The sequence below is a fragment of the Chroicocephalus ridibundus genome, chromosome 10 (genome assembly GCF_963924245.1).
Source record: "Chroicocephalus ridibundus chromosome 10, bChrRid1.1, whole genome shotgun sequence".
NCBI classification, from domain to species: domain Eukaryota; kingdom Metazoa; phylum Chordata; class Aves; order Charadriiformes; family Laridae; genus Chroicocephalus; species Chroicocephalus ridibundus.
In genome coordinates, this window is record NC_086293.1 from 804,522 (window position 1) to 816,349 (window position 11,828).

Sequence of the window (11,828 nt, forward strand, 5' to 3'; positions counted from 1 at the left end):
CTTTACAATGATATCCTAAGTGATCATGGGTCTTAAGCCATGTTTGCCTACGTGTTTTATACTGGAATGAAGGATCACAACTGTTTAAAGAATGCTAGCCTGTCTTTCGTGATAATTAATTTAAGAAAAGCACTTAAAAAAACCACACGCGCTCAAAGCCTTACCAAGAAATGGATCTCCATCTCAGGACTGTCTGTTTTGTCTGGATCCTTTATTCTCACTGCCTGAGCTCAGGTGGGCACTGGCACCTATGAAGTTTATCCGTGCCGGTTGCCTTTGTGTGTGCCTAGGACTTGCCGTGCTTTCTCCTTCTCCTGCTCACGCCTGCTCCCGGCCGGCCTTGTTCCCGTGCCTGCTCAGCTGTTGGCCGTGGTTTGAATGTTGCTGGAGCTGGTGCAGGCTGGTTCCCAGCTCGCGGAGGATCCCAGGGACTGGAATGTCTCATCTGAAGCACTTCAAACTACCGAGAAGATTTTTCAGATTTATTTAGCTTTTCCAGTGAAGTGTTTTGCAGTCTGTAGACGTAAGAAACTGAAGCAATCCAAGATACTTTGCAGGGACTTAAGTGCCATGACATGGGGCTTTTTTTAATGGCCAAAAATATATATACTTGAAGAGTCTGAGGTTACTCGTAACGTCATGTTATGATGGGATGGTTTTCTTCTGTGAGTTGAAACCTGAAAAACTTGCAGAAGCCAATGTAAGACTAAAATTCTTGAGGGAGGTGCAGGGAGTCAGGGCTGCAAGTGAAGGTTTCTTGGCTGGCTCCTGCCTGGCTCAGTACGAAGGGCTTTTCCCCTCCCAGGCGGGAGGCGCAGGCGTTCTCAACTGGCTGTGAGAAGTGGCGTTTTCGGTGGATAGTTCTCCAGTTGCCCACTCAAGAGTGTAAGGAGCTTGGGGAGACCGTGTCCCCGTACTTGGTGAGAAGGAATCGTTGTGGCTCTTCATTCACGGACTGAGTGAAGAGATTCCCAGCTCAGCTCAAATGTCACCTGAATAAAAGCTGCGGCGACGTGACAAGTTACCATGCACCGGAGGATGCCGTGCCAAATCTTCAGTCATTTGGAGTGGTTTTCTCGAAACCATCAGACTGAAAATCGTATTCCCACTTTAAACTTCATTCGTGCTATAAAAATGTCATCTCCTCCTCCAAAGCAGGTCGTCTCGTGATAACTGTATTTCCTTCCAGGACTACGCTCATCCGACATCGTATCAAGTGGGTGCAGGGACAAATTTTCAAATAAAAGGCCCAAAGGGTATTTGCAGGAAGTGTCTTGAGAGATGAAAAAGGGCTCAGAGGAACCGGATCCTGCTGTTCTGGTAAAATGTTTTTACGTACGGCATTGGAGCGTGGCTGGGATGCGAGCCAACCCCGCGGAGAGGCAGCCGCGGTCTCCATTAGGTCAAATCTCGAGAACGGACGGTGTGTCTTCGTGGCCATTGCTGGTGTGAGCGCGGCTCGCCCCGAAACACCCGGGTGAAATCAGACGGGCTGCATGGGTAACGCTCCAGCCACGCTGTAAGTTCAGCATGAGCCACTTGATGAAGTCTTTATTCCGACTCCGGGTAGCCGAGCTCCCTGTTGGCGGGTTTACGCTGCCGGCGGTGCCTCCGCCTGCCAGGTGACAGCAGCCCTGGCTATTTTTGCCCAGCTGTGGCCACTCCTTGGGCCGCAGAGCCGGCGTTTCCCCAGCAGCTCCCCCAGCATCACTGGGCAGCACTTGGCAGAAGAGTTTTCTGCGTAGACGGGCAGGCGTCCCCCGAGATCAGCGGTGGGCCGAGGGATACTGTAAAGGCTCGAGAGCCTGATTGCTGCCGTGTAAAACACGGCGTGAGACCAACGCCGTGTGAACAACGTAACACCCAGCGGCGCAGTTTATTCGGACTTCTTTTCCCCTGCCTCCGCCCTACCAGCTCTTGCGTCTCTTCGATCTGATCTTCACGGGGACCCTTACTAGGGAGAAGCAGGTGACAGAGCTGGGTGCGTTTTCTGCAGAACGGGCTGACCACAAGGCTCTGCCGCCCTAGTTACACAACGAGCTGCTCTTGTGCTGCCTTCCCTCTTGGGAAGGCCTTTAATTATGTTCGGTTGTTTTCTCTCTGCCTTGCCTTGTGTTTAAGGCGACAACAGGTCAGTTTTTCCCTCCAGCAAACCAGCTCTAATTCGTAACGTTTGAAATTAAATGTCCCTTTCCTCACTGCTGCTTAACTCCTATAGCAGCTTCTTTTCAAGGGACTAGAAAAAAATACCTCTGAAATCCAAAGGGGTTTTAAATTTTTGCCTTGAAGACACTTTTGAAACCTCGTTAGGGGAACGGTATCCCATTTTACACAAGAAAACATTATTCAAAGTAATCGCAACAGTTACATCTCATTTTAAAGCAGAAACGGAGGCCTTGTTGCTGCTGGGCAGGTTCTCTCTGTTCGGATTATCCACCGTGTTGCCCTTTGAATAACAGGTTGCAAATTGTTGTGAGCTGTTACCGAAACCTACAGACGTTACCGGTGCCTTATTTAAGCTGAAGGTGAGAATCTGCTGGTTCAAGGATGCCTTGCGGTGCCAGGAGCCCTCTCGGGACGCTAAAGCTGCCCCAGCAGGACGTGGTCCTCCCGGTTCTTTACACCAAGCGACTTTCTCGAGCCTTGAAAACCATATGGGGTAGGAAAGTTTACTAAAGGCTGTGGCTCTGTTTCTTCCCTTTCTGGGGTTGCTTGAGATGAGGATGCCTCTTGGGGGAAAAAAAAACAAACCAAAAATCCAGCTATCCCCAGGGTTGGGGCTGGGAGCAGAGAGGAAAAATGAGCCTTGGTTCATCCCAGTGTTTTAGTTGAAGGACCTGACAGCAAAGAATACAAAATAATCTGTTCCTCTCTCAGTGCTAGTTTTTTAAAAAGCAAAAGTGAGGCTGGCTGTAAGCTGGGCGCGGGCACAGGTTGGGAGACGTTCTTTTTCTTGGAAGGTTTTTCTTTCAGGAGCGAATACCAAGGTTTAATACACTTCTCTGCGAGTGCATCCGTGCAGCAGATGAAGGGATAACTCCATCTTCAGCTCCTGGCGGAAGCCTGCATGTTACCTGCGTGGGAGGCAGGTCCTTCTAGGCAAGGCGTGCTATCGACTGGGAAATAAATCACGCAGGGTCTTGGGTGAGCCCCTCTAGCTGCAGAATTCCAGCTTCCCTGTCAAGTCAAGAGTAGCTTGGCATTTGCTGCTGAAACCGTACAGGTATTTAGGAATGTGCTTTACTTTATGTGCAGGGAAGTTGTCCTGGCTGCGTAAATGCAGTAGGTGGTTACATGTGCAGAGGACAGAGGCCATTCTTGTGAACGCCGCGGTTCTCGTGCCGCAGACAGTCAATGTACTAATAAAAAGCAGCCACGTTTTCAACATAGTCTCTCTCACCTTGTGCAAGTCTCATTGAAGAAGTCAAATGTTTGCTTTTCCCCTGCAGCATCAGCAGCGTTGGGGCTTTAGTGGCACTATGGGCCAAGCGGTGGCTGGGTGAGTGATGCTCTGCTGGGGGGCTGGCGTGGCCCTGGGGAAGGAGATTACAGAATCACGGAATGGCAGGGGTTGGAAGGGCCCTCAGGGGATCATCCCGTCCAACCCCCTGCCAGAGCAGGGTCACCCAGAGCAGGTGGCACAGGAACGTGTCCCGGTGGGTTTGGAATGTCTCCAGAGACGGAGACTCCCCCACCTCTCTGGGCAGCCTGTGCCAGGGCTCTGCCACCCTCACAGCAAAGAAGTTCCTCCTCGTGTTTAGGTGGAACTTCCCATGCTCAAGTTTGTGTCCTTTACCCCTTGTCCTGTCCCCAGGCACCACTGAGAAGAGCCTGGCCCCATCCTCCTGACACCCCCCCTTTCAGTATTGATAAGCGTTGATAAGGTCCCCCCTCAGCCGTCTTCTTTCCAGCCTGAGGAGCCCCCAGTGCATGAGGAGAAGCTGTGGGCTCTGGAGGGGGGCAGTGCGTGGGTGCTGCCCCCCCAGCTTAGCCTGTGCTCTGCTGCAGGCGCCTCGCGCACGGGGCTGCTGCGGCTCCCGCCGGGGACCGTCCCCGTTGCTGTTGTGCAACCTGTGCGTGAGCCCCGAGGGGAGGGAAGGGCGATGAGCTTCGTGCTCTTCAGCCTGTGATACCCCGTCAAAAATCCTCTTCCTTCCCTGGATTTTTTTTTCTTGCGAATGGGCTTTTTACTTTAGAGTAAAGCTGAACCGCCTCCGATCGCCCTGGTGGTGATGTCGGGGCGCTGTGGGTTGAAGGAGGAGAGAGGGGCGCAGCGGTAACCCCCCGGCAGAGCGTGCAGACGGCTGGCCGAGCCAGCTGAAGAGTTAAGGCAGAGCGACGGGGCCGCCTGCGTGCAGGGAGCGCCGGGAAGCAAAGTGACAGGTCATACAAGGCATTTGCACGATTCCGTTTAAAGACGGCCTGCTGCTGGCAGTACGTCAGTGGAGTGTGGTGTGCCTGCCAGGCAGCGCTGGAATAACGCGACGAGCCATTCTGGGGCGGCCTGGGCTGCTGTAGAGCTGCTGGCCGGAGTTTGCAAAGCTGCCGAGGCAAAGTTACTCTTTTTGTTTCTTTCGCTTGGGATTTTTTATTTTTATTTTTTTTTCTTTTTCCTCATACTGTAATACATTGAAAACCTTTGGTCAGAAATTTGCAGTTGGTGGGCGCTTCTCACCGCTGTTCTGTGTGCACAGACGTTATTGCGGAGAGGGGCCGTGCCTTGGCCGTGTAATCGGCCTCGCTGGTACACGAAGAAATGCAAACCGTGCGTTCTGCTTCACAGGCCTTCTGGTTTGGAATCATTTCTCCTAACGTATGTCTTCTTGAATTCTGTAGAAACGAATGGCATTTTTTTTTTTTTAATGGGGTGAAGCTGGCAATTAAATTGAAATAAAACCTGTACTGAGAAAAAAAATGCTGTTTTTCTTGTAGTGAATGCTTTGCACTTCCTTCCAGAAGTGCCCTCACCATGTTGCCTTCCCGTGGGGGCTCTTGGGCAACCGACGGACTCCCTCCTGCTCTCTTGTGGCAAGAATTTTAATGCCTTCACCTGCTTTCAAAATTCTTTGCGGTTTTTCTCCTTGACTTGTTTCGTGATCTGAAGTCAAACATCGGTGCAAAGTCTGGGTGTCTTTTGGTTAAACCTTCACTTTGGGTCGTTTTGGTAGTCCGAGGAGCCATTGCTCATCGAGACTTGCGCAGAGGCCTCCCTCTTCTTGGTGTAAAGGAACTTTAACACAAGAGTGATTTTAAGGGTTATTTTGACCACCCAAAAAGGGACTTCAGGTAAGAAAAACATGTGGACAAATTCGTTACCAGCCGCTTCTTTTGGGTAAACTGCGAAGGGGCATCTTCTAGCCCGGGTGCTGCTCCGGGCGGTGGTAAGGATCCTACCAAAGCAACATGAAGCTTCGGGGGCAGCCGCTTACGCGCAGCCTGGGTTGCATCCCCGGCTGCAGCGCTTCCTTTGGGGGCCAAGAGGAACCCCAGAGCCTCGGCGCCTTCCCGTGGCACACGAAACGCTGCTGTTAAACAGGAGTTGGGTTGTCAGCATCAACAGAGGAGGATCTCTTGTTGATCCCCAAGAGAGGTCCTCCTCATCCTTTGGAGCGTCTCTGCCTGATGGGTTGGAACAAGAGTCTCTCCCCCCCTTTCCTGCTGTCTGGCACGTGGCTCTTCGGGGGAAGAGGGAGAGGAGCGGCATTACCGGGAGGACACGCACGTGTCTGTGCTGAGCAGGCGTGCGGTGCCCGACCCTCTGCCACTGCGGAGCAGAGGTCTTGTCCCTGGTGCCCGGAGAAGGTGCCGGTGCAGAGCGGTTCTCCGTGGACGTCACCACGGTTTTGATGTGAGCGAAAAGGCAGCTCGATGAAGCTACGAAACTGTAGGATTTGGGGGAGGGGGTAATTTTCATTATAGCTCCAACTTGTCCGCTTCGCAGGGACATTATTAATGCCGAACAGAAGTGAAAGCGGTGGCTGGAGGTGAGGCAGGCGTGCAGCAGCCCCTCTCTGTTCCGTGCAGCGTTGCTGCTTTGGCATAAAAGAGCATTTCAGGTGAATCCTGACCTGCCCTTTCTATTTTGGAGCACAGGCCACTATACCCTGCGGTTGCAAGGAAAAACTTTCTGTCCTGCTGCTGTTGATAAATCTTTAATAAAATTGTGCCTAGTAAAGCAAAAACCTTTCAGACTCCATTCTGCGCTTCATGAACTGGTGACAGGGGATGTCAGATGCCGGCAGCCGGAGCGCCACGGCACATAAAGCCTGAATAAATAACTGGCAAGATGCGTCCCCACAGCGCGACCCATATCAAGTCCTCTCGTTTTCAGTAGCAAAATATTTCATGACCCTCAGGTGGGGATTTTTTCCCTTTTCTTTTAACCCCCAGCTTCAGCTCCCCTGGGGTTTTTGCAGTGCCTGACGCCGCAGCCCATCCCGAGGATGCTCCGTGCCATCCTGAGGATGCTCCATGCCATCCCAAGGATGCTCCGCGCCATCCTGCGGCTCTCACACCCGCTGGCTCCGCTGCACCGACGGCAGCGTGGCCTGGTCCCGGCCACCGCCTCCCTGCCGAACGCCACAGCCCCACATTACAGACAGGGAGAGAGCAAAGGTTATTTTTCCTGCGTCTGGGTGGAGGAAGTTAATTTTAAAATCCCTAGCAGAGGTTGAAAATCGGGTGCCTGATCCATAATGGCGGGCGACAGCTGGGTTACGCTTCTCATCTCTCTGTGGAGGAAAAAAGGCCACCCACAGCAGAAAAGCCACCCAGAAGCACACTGGAAATCTTTGGAAGAGGAGCGTTGTCCTGCTCCCATGGGTGCCCGGGGAGAGCTCAGCCCCCTCTGTGACCGGGGGCTCCCCCTCCCTGTTCCCCAACCTGACCTTTATCCCCTGTACCCCTGCCCGAGCGACAGCCGCCCGTGGGGGCCCTACTGGGGGCACCTGGTCGTGACGGCTGCAGCCGATGGCAGTGGCCCAGCGTGGTTTCGGGGAGAGGGGTCACAACACGATAGCCACGGGCTAACTCGAGCAATGCTGGGACTGTGGTCAATACGCAAAAACGACTGTAGGTCAGTTGTCTCACCCCCAGGAGTTGTGGACAGCCCAAGGGCCCTTTGAGCTCTCCTGCCCGCCAGGGACAGGAGCAGGGACACCGCTCAGGGTTGCTCCTCCAGCTCCTCCTTGCCACAACAGATCCTGGGTAGGTGACTAACAGCGTGCTAAACTTTGAAATCTCAGCTACGCGTTACGAAGGATTGATTGTGCAAATACAATCCTTTGGATATAAACCGTTGGCCAAGTCTGGGACTGGGATTGGATCCAGCTCACCCGGACTCCTCGGAGAAGGCGTTTAGAAAGCCAGGGGATCCCAACGGGAGGGTCTCCCTGGCAGTTCTGTCCCTGTCCTCTACGCGGTAAATAACCAAGCGTGCCTTGCCATCCCGAACCTTGTCAAAACACTGTCCCATTTACTATCAAACTTCGTTAAATACCTGTTTTATATCAATAAATGTATTGCTGCTTCTCTCTGTGCGTGAGGGGCGTCACTCCCTCCGTGACGCTCTCCCACCCCTCCTGTGTCCCGAGGTGACCTTTCCGCTTGCCTGGCTGTTTCACTTGTAATAACGTTTCGTTAAGAAGGTTCCCAAGCGCAAAGTGGAGGGAGAAGGCCAAAACAACCCGTGCTCTCCATCCTACCAGTTCCCACCTGGGGCTTGTCCTCGCTTGGAAGGGCAACACGTTTTTAAAATTCACGGGTGTCAAACCCACGGGGCGGCTCCTGAGCAGAGCTGGCGTTTCCTGCCCCTTTCTCCAGCCAAAGAAGCCGGCAGGAGGGCACGGAGCGCCCCGGGCTGGGGTACAGGTGACGCACGGCCTGGGCTGCTGCTGGGGGGCAGCGAGGGGTGGGAGAGGCGCCGTGCTGCACTAAGCGGCAGTGAGCAGCCGCAGCTCCGCTCTCGCGCTTTTCCCCGCGGGCCAACAGAGGAAAATACGGAATTCATCACGATTTTCAAATGCGAAACCGAACCCGTTGCGCACAGACGAGCAGAGGCTGTGCCCGAGGCTTCCAGGGGCGTTACAGGCTCCAAACGGGCCCTTTCCTGTGCCCTTGGCAGCTCCCGCCGCACCCCTCACCCACGCTGGCAGCGCTCTGGCGGGTTGAGGGTCCTGCAGAGGGACCTCCTTGTCCCGTCGCTGTGAGCCCGGGGCTGGACTTGCTGCTGAGTCTCTCACCCGGAGGCTTTCTAAAGCAAACACAGCAGCTTTTTCTCCCACCCTGCAGTCACACACCGCTCCGTGCCTGCTCTGCTTCAGTTTTATAGCGGTTTATGGTTAAGCAGCAAGGCCTCTCGGTTGGAGGCCCTGGAGGTGAGGGGCGGCTCGTCGCTCGCTCTGAGCTCCCACCGGCGCTTCCCGGGGCTGGCTCGGGGCCACCCTGACTTATCACTGCTGCCTTCACCCCGTCCTGCCAGGAGGTAGGAAGACAGTTTACGGCAGGCAGGAACCGAAGCCAGAGGCCAGGTACAACAGGTAAAGTGACAGCAGAAAATTATAATTATTAATCAAAATAATAATTTGGATAGCAGTTTTCTATGAAAGAGATGCAAAGGCGTCTTTCAGGGTATTCCCGGAGCACTGTGGGGCACGACCAAAACTTGCCCGACCCAGCACGGAGCCGTTGGGAAAACAAACACGTAGGAGGGAAATCCCTCCTTCGGAGCTGGAGGAAATTCAGCCCCGGATGAGTCCGGGCTGGTCCTGACTCTGGAAACATGAAAAAGAAAACTTGTTATTCCATCACACCCTGTCTCTGCAAGCGCAGGGGACACGCAAATTAAACAAAATAGTAATGGAGTAATGGTGACAGCAGGTTGAAAGATGTCTATTTGCTATCCCTAGTTGATATCTATTCGCTATCTCTGTTTGATAACCGTGGTCCCTTCAAGATGTTGGGATGAGACTTACCAGGGCGGCTGTGTGATGCAGGGCTTTCAAACCTGGTTTTTTGGGGGGTTTTTTGTTGTTGTTTTTTTATCAGTGTGGAGGAAAAAGGGCTTTCCCAGAGCGTGAAGGAGAATCCTGACCCACGCCGGCCGTCACACCTTGCTCTCGCGCTGCCCCATTTAGTGCACTGCATCCAGGTTGATGTGGCAAAGTCACGTTCCCAGAATTTGGATCTCCGAGAGCAATGGAGAGGCCCGGAGGGGAATACAGTCATTTCTTTCCTGAACAATGCTCTCCCTGGCGTGCCTGATGAATCATATTTTCTGACACAGAAGAAAAAATAATCCTATTTCAGGGCAGACACGTAGCTGTCTCCCTCCATGGCTTCCACAAGTCCAACGCAACGTGAAACATAAAGGCCTTTCCAACGGTTTAATTTGTTGTCATCCTCGATGCCAGAAAAATGGGGTGTTGTTGGGTGGTGACGAAACCCAGCTATTCTCAAATATTTTTGGCCCCGATGAAAACGGTTGGCAACGTCTCAGGAGTCCTGGCGCAGCGCTTTGTACCGTGGCACCGGATTTACCGCTCACCTCCCAACTCATTAATACCTGTGCTGTAAAACGGGGGTTTGGGGCTGCCTCTGAGCTGGAAGACTGGAAAAGGGAGGAGGAGGAGGAGGAGGAGTGTAAAGCGCCGTGAAGGAGGCTGGAAGGAAAAGTGTCCAGAGTTTTTGGCCGTCTCCATTTCTGACAACGCGCAGCTCGCCTGACGAGCAGGCACCGGGAGGCCTCTGTTCCCAGCGCCGCGGCACCCTCCGTGGGAAGGCAGACGGGTTGTTCAGTAGTTTCTCGTTACGAAGAAATCCAAGGAGGGGGAAGGCAACCATGAAAAGCAGATCTTCACTTCAAGAAACTGCGGAGGAGGAGGAGGAAAGCGAGTCCAAAATAACCCGTTGCCTCCAATAGCAGGGAAGGTGATTTTTTTGGCACCGCCCCGTTAGGAGGTTGGATAATAATAATTGGTTAGATATTATTCTTGAAAAGATTGTGTTGCGTCTTCCACTATTTGTCATAATGTATCGTGCACTGACACAAGGGTAACGCTCCCAATGCCACAGCCAAGGGCCGTTAGAAAAGTGAGGCCGAGTGCGGACTTTTGATGCAAAACGAAGAGGTCAATCGGTGTGAAAATGTGAAATTCCTCCCTGCGGAACCCTGTAAACACCAGATTTTTTCATGCCAGCCTTTTCGCTGCGGACGTGCCTGCCGTGGCACGTGGCACCGCCTCCCTGACGTAGCCAAGAGCCGCTCGCTAACGGTGTTTCCATCAGCTCTGCCCCTGCTCCTGCCCCCCTGCCCCCCACTGCTGCTGCATGTGCCCAAATGTCGGGGTGAAATACATGACGACGGGGACAGGGGTAAAACCCCGGGTAGAGCTGACCCATCGGCCCTGCAGCACTCGGACGTAACCCAGCCTCTGATGCCAAAAACCTGCTCAAAGAGCCCGCTGCGGCCGTGCAGTGATTTATCTCCTCCTCAAATGCTAGCTCTCGTTTATTTTAATTTATTTCTTGCTCTAGTAATGTCTTGTCTCAGCTTTTGACTCTTGTTGATCACCTGCAAATGAGAAAGGGCTGCAGCAAGACCCCTACGTGACACCGGGGTGAACGGGGTCCTCTCCTGCTCCTTATGGATCGCAGCTGTGAAGCGGAGACCTCTCCTTCCGCCAGGGGAAAAAGAGCTCCTCAGGCAGTGGGAATTTGGGACACCTCAGACTTTCTTTTCTGCATGCTTCCAGGTGGGTAGTTAGCTGGAGCTTAGTAGTGGTCCTGAGATGGCCCTGCCTACTTTTCAAGACTTTTGACCATGGTGACTTGTGCTGTTTACACGAGAGCTTCTAAAATCACAGAAAATCACAGAATGGTCTGGGTTGGGAGGGACCTTTCAGATCATTGAGTCCAACCATCAACCCAAATGCTGACAAACCACCACTAACCATCCCTCACTACCACACCCACTGCTACCCCATGTCCCTCACTACCAAACCCACCACTACCCCATGTCCCTCACTACCAAACCCACCGCTACCCCACGTCCCTCACTACCAAACCCACCGCTACCCCACGTCCCTCACTACCAAACCCACCGCTACCCCACGTCCCTCACTACCAAACCCACCGCTACCCCACGTCCCTCACTACCTAACCCACCACTACCCCACGTCCCTCACTACCAGACCCACCACTACCCCACATCCCTCACTACCAGACCCACCGCTACCCCACGTCCCTCACTACCAAACCCACCGCTACCCCACGTCCCTCACTACCAGACCCACCACTACCCCACGTCCCTCACTACCAAACCCACCGCTACCCCATGTCCCTCACTACCAAACCCACTGCTACCCCACGTCCCTCACTACCAAACCCACCGCTACCCCGTGTCCCTCACTACCAGACCCACCGCTACCCCACGTCCCTCACTACCAAACCCACCGCTACCCCACGTCCCTCACTACCAGACCCACCACTACCCCATGTCCCTCACTACCAGACCCACCGCTACCCCACGTCCCTCACTACCAAACCCACCGCTACCCCACGTCCCTCACTACCAGCCCCACCGCTACCCCATGTCCCTCACTACCAGACCCACCGCTACCCCACGTCCCTCACTACCAAACCCACCGCTACCCCACGTCCCTCACTACCAGACCCACCACTACCCCATGTCCCTCACTACCAGACCCACCGCTACCCCACGTCCCTCAGCACGGCATCTGCCCGGCTTTTAAATCCCTCCAGGGATGGCGACTCCACCACTGCCCTGGGCAGCCTGTTCCAAGGCTTGACAGCCCTTTTGGTGAAGAAAT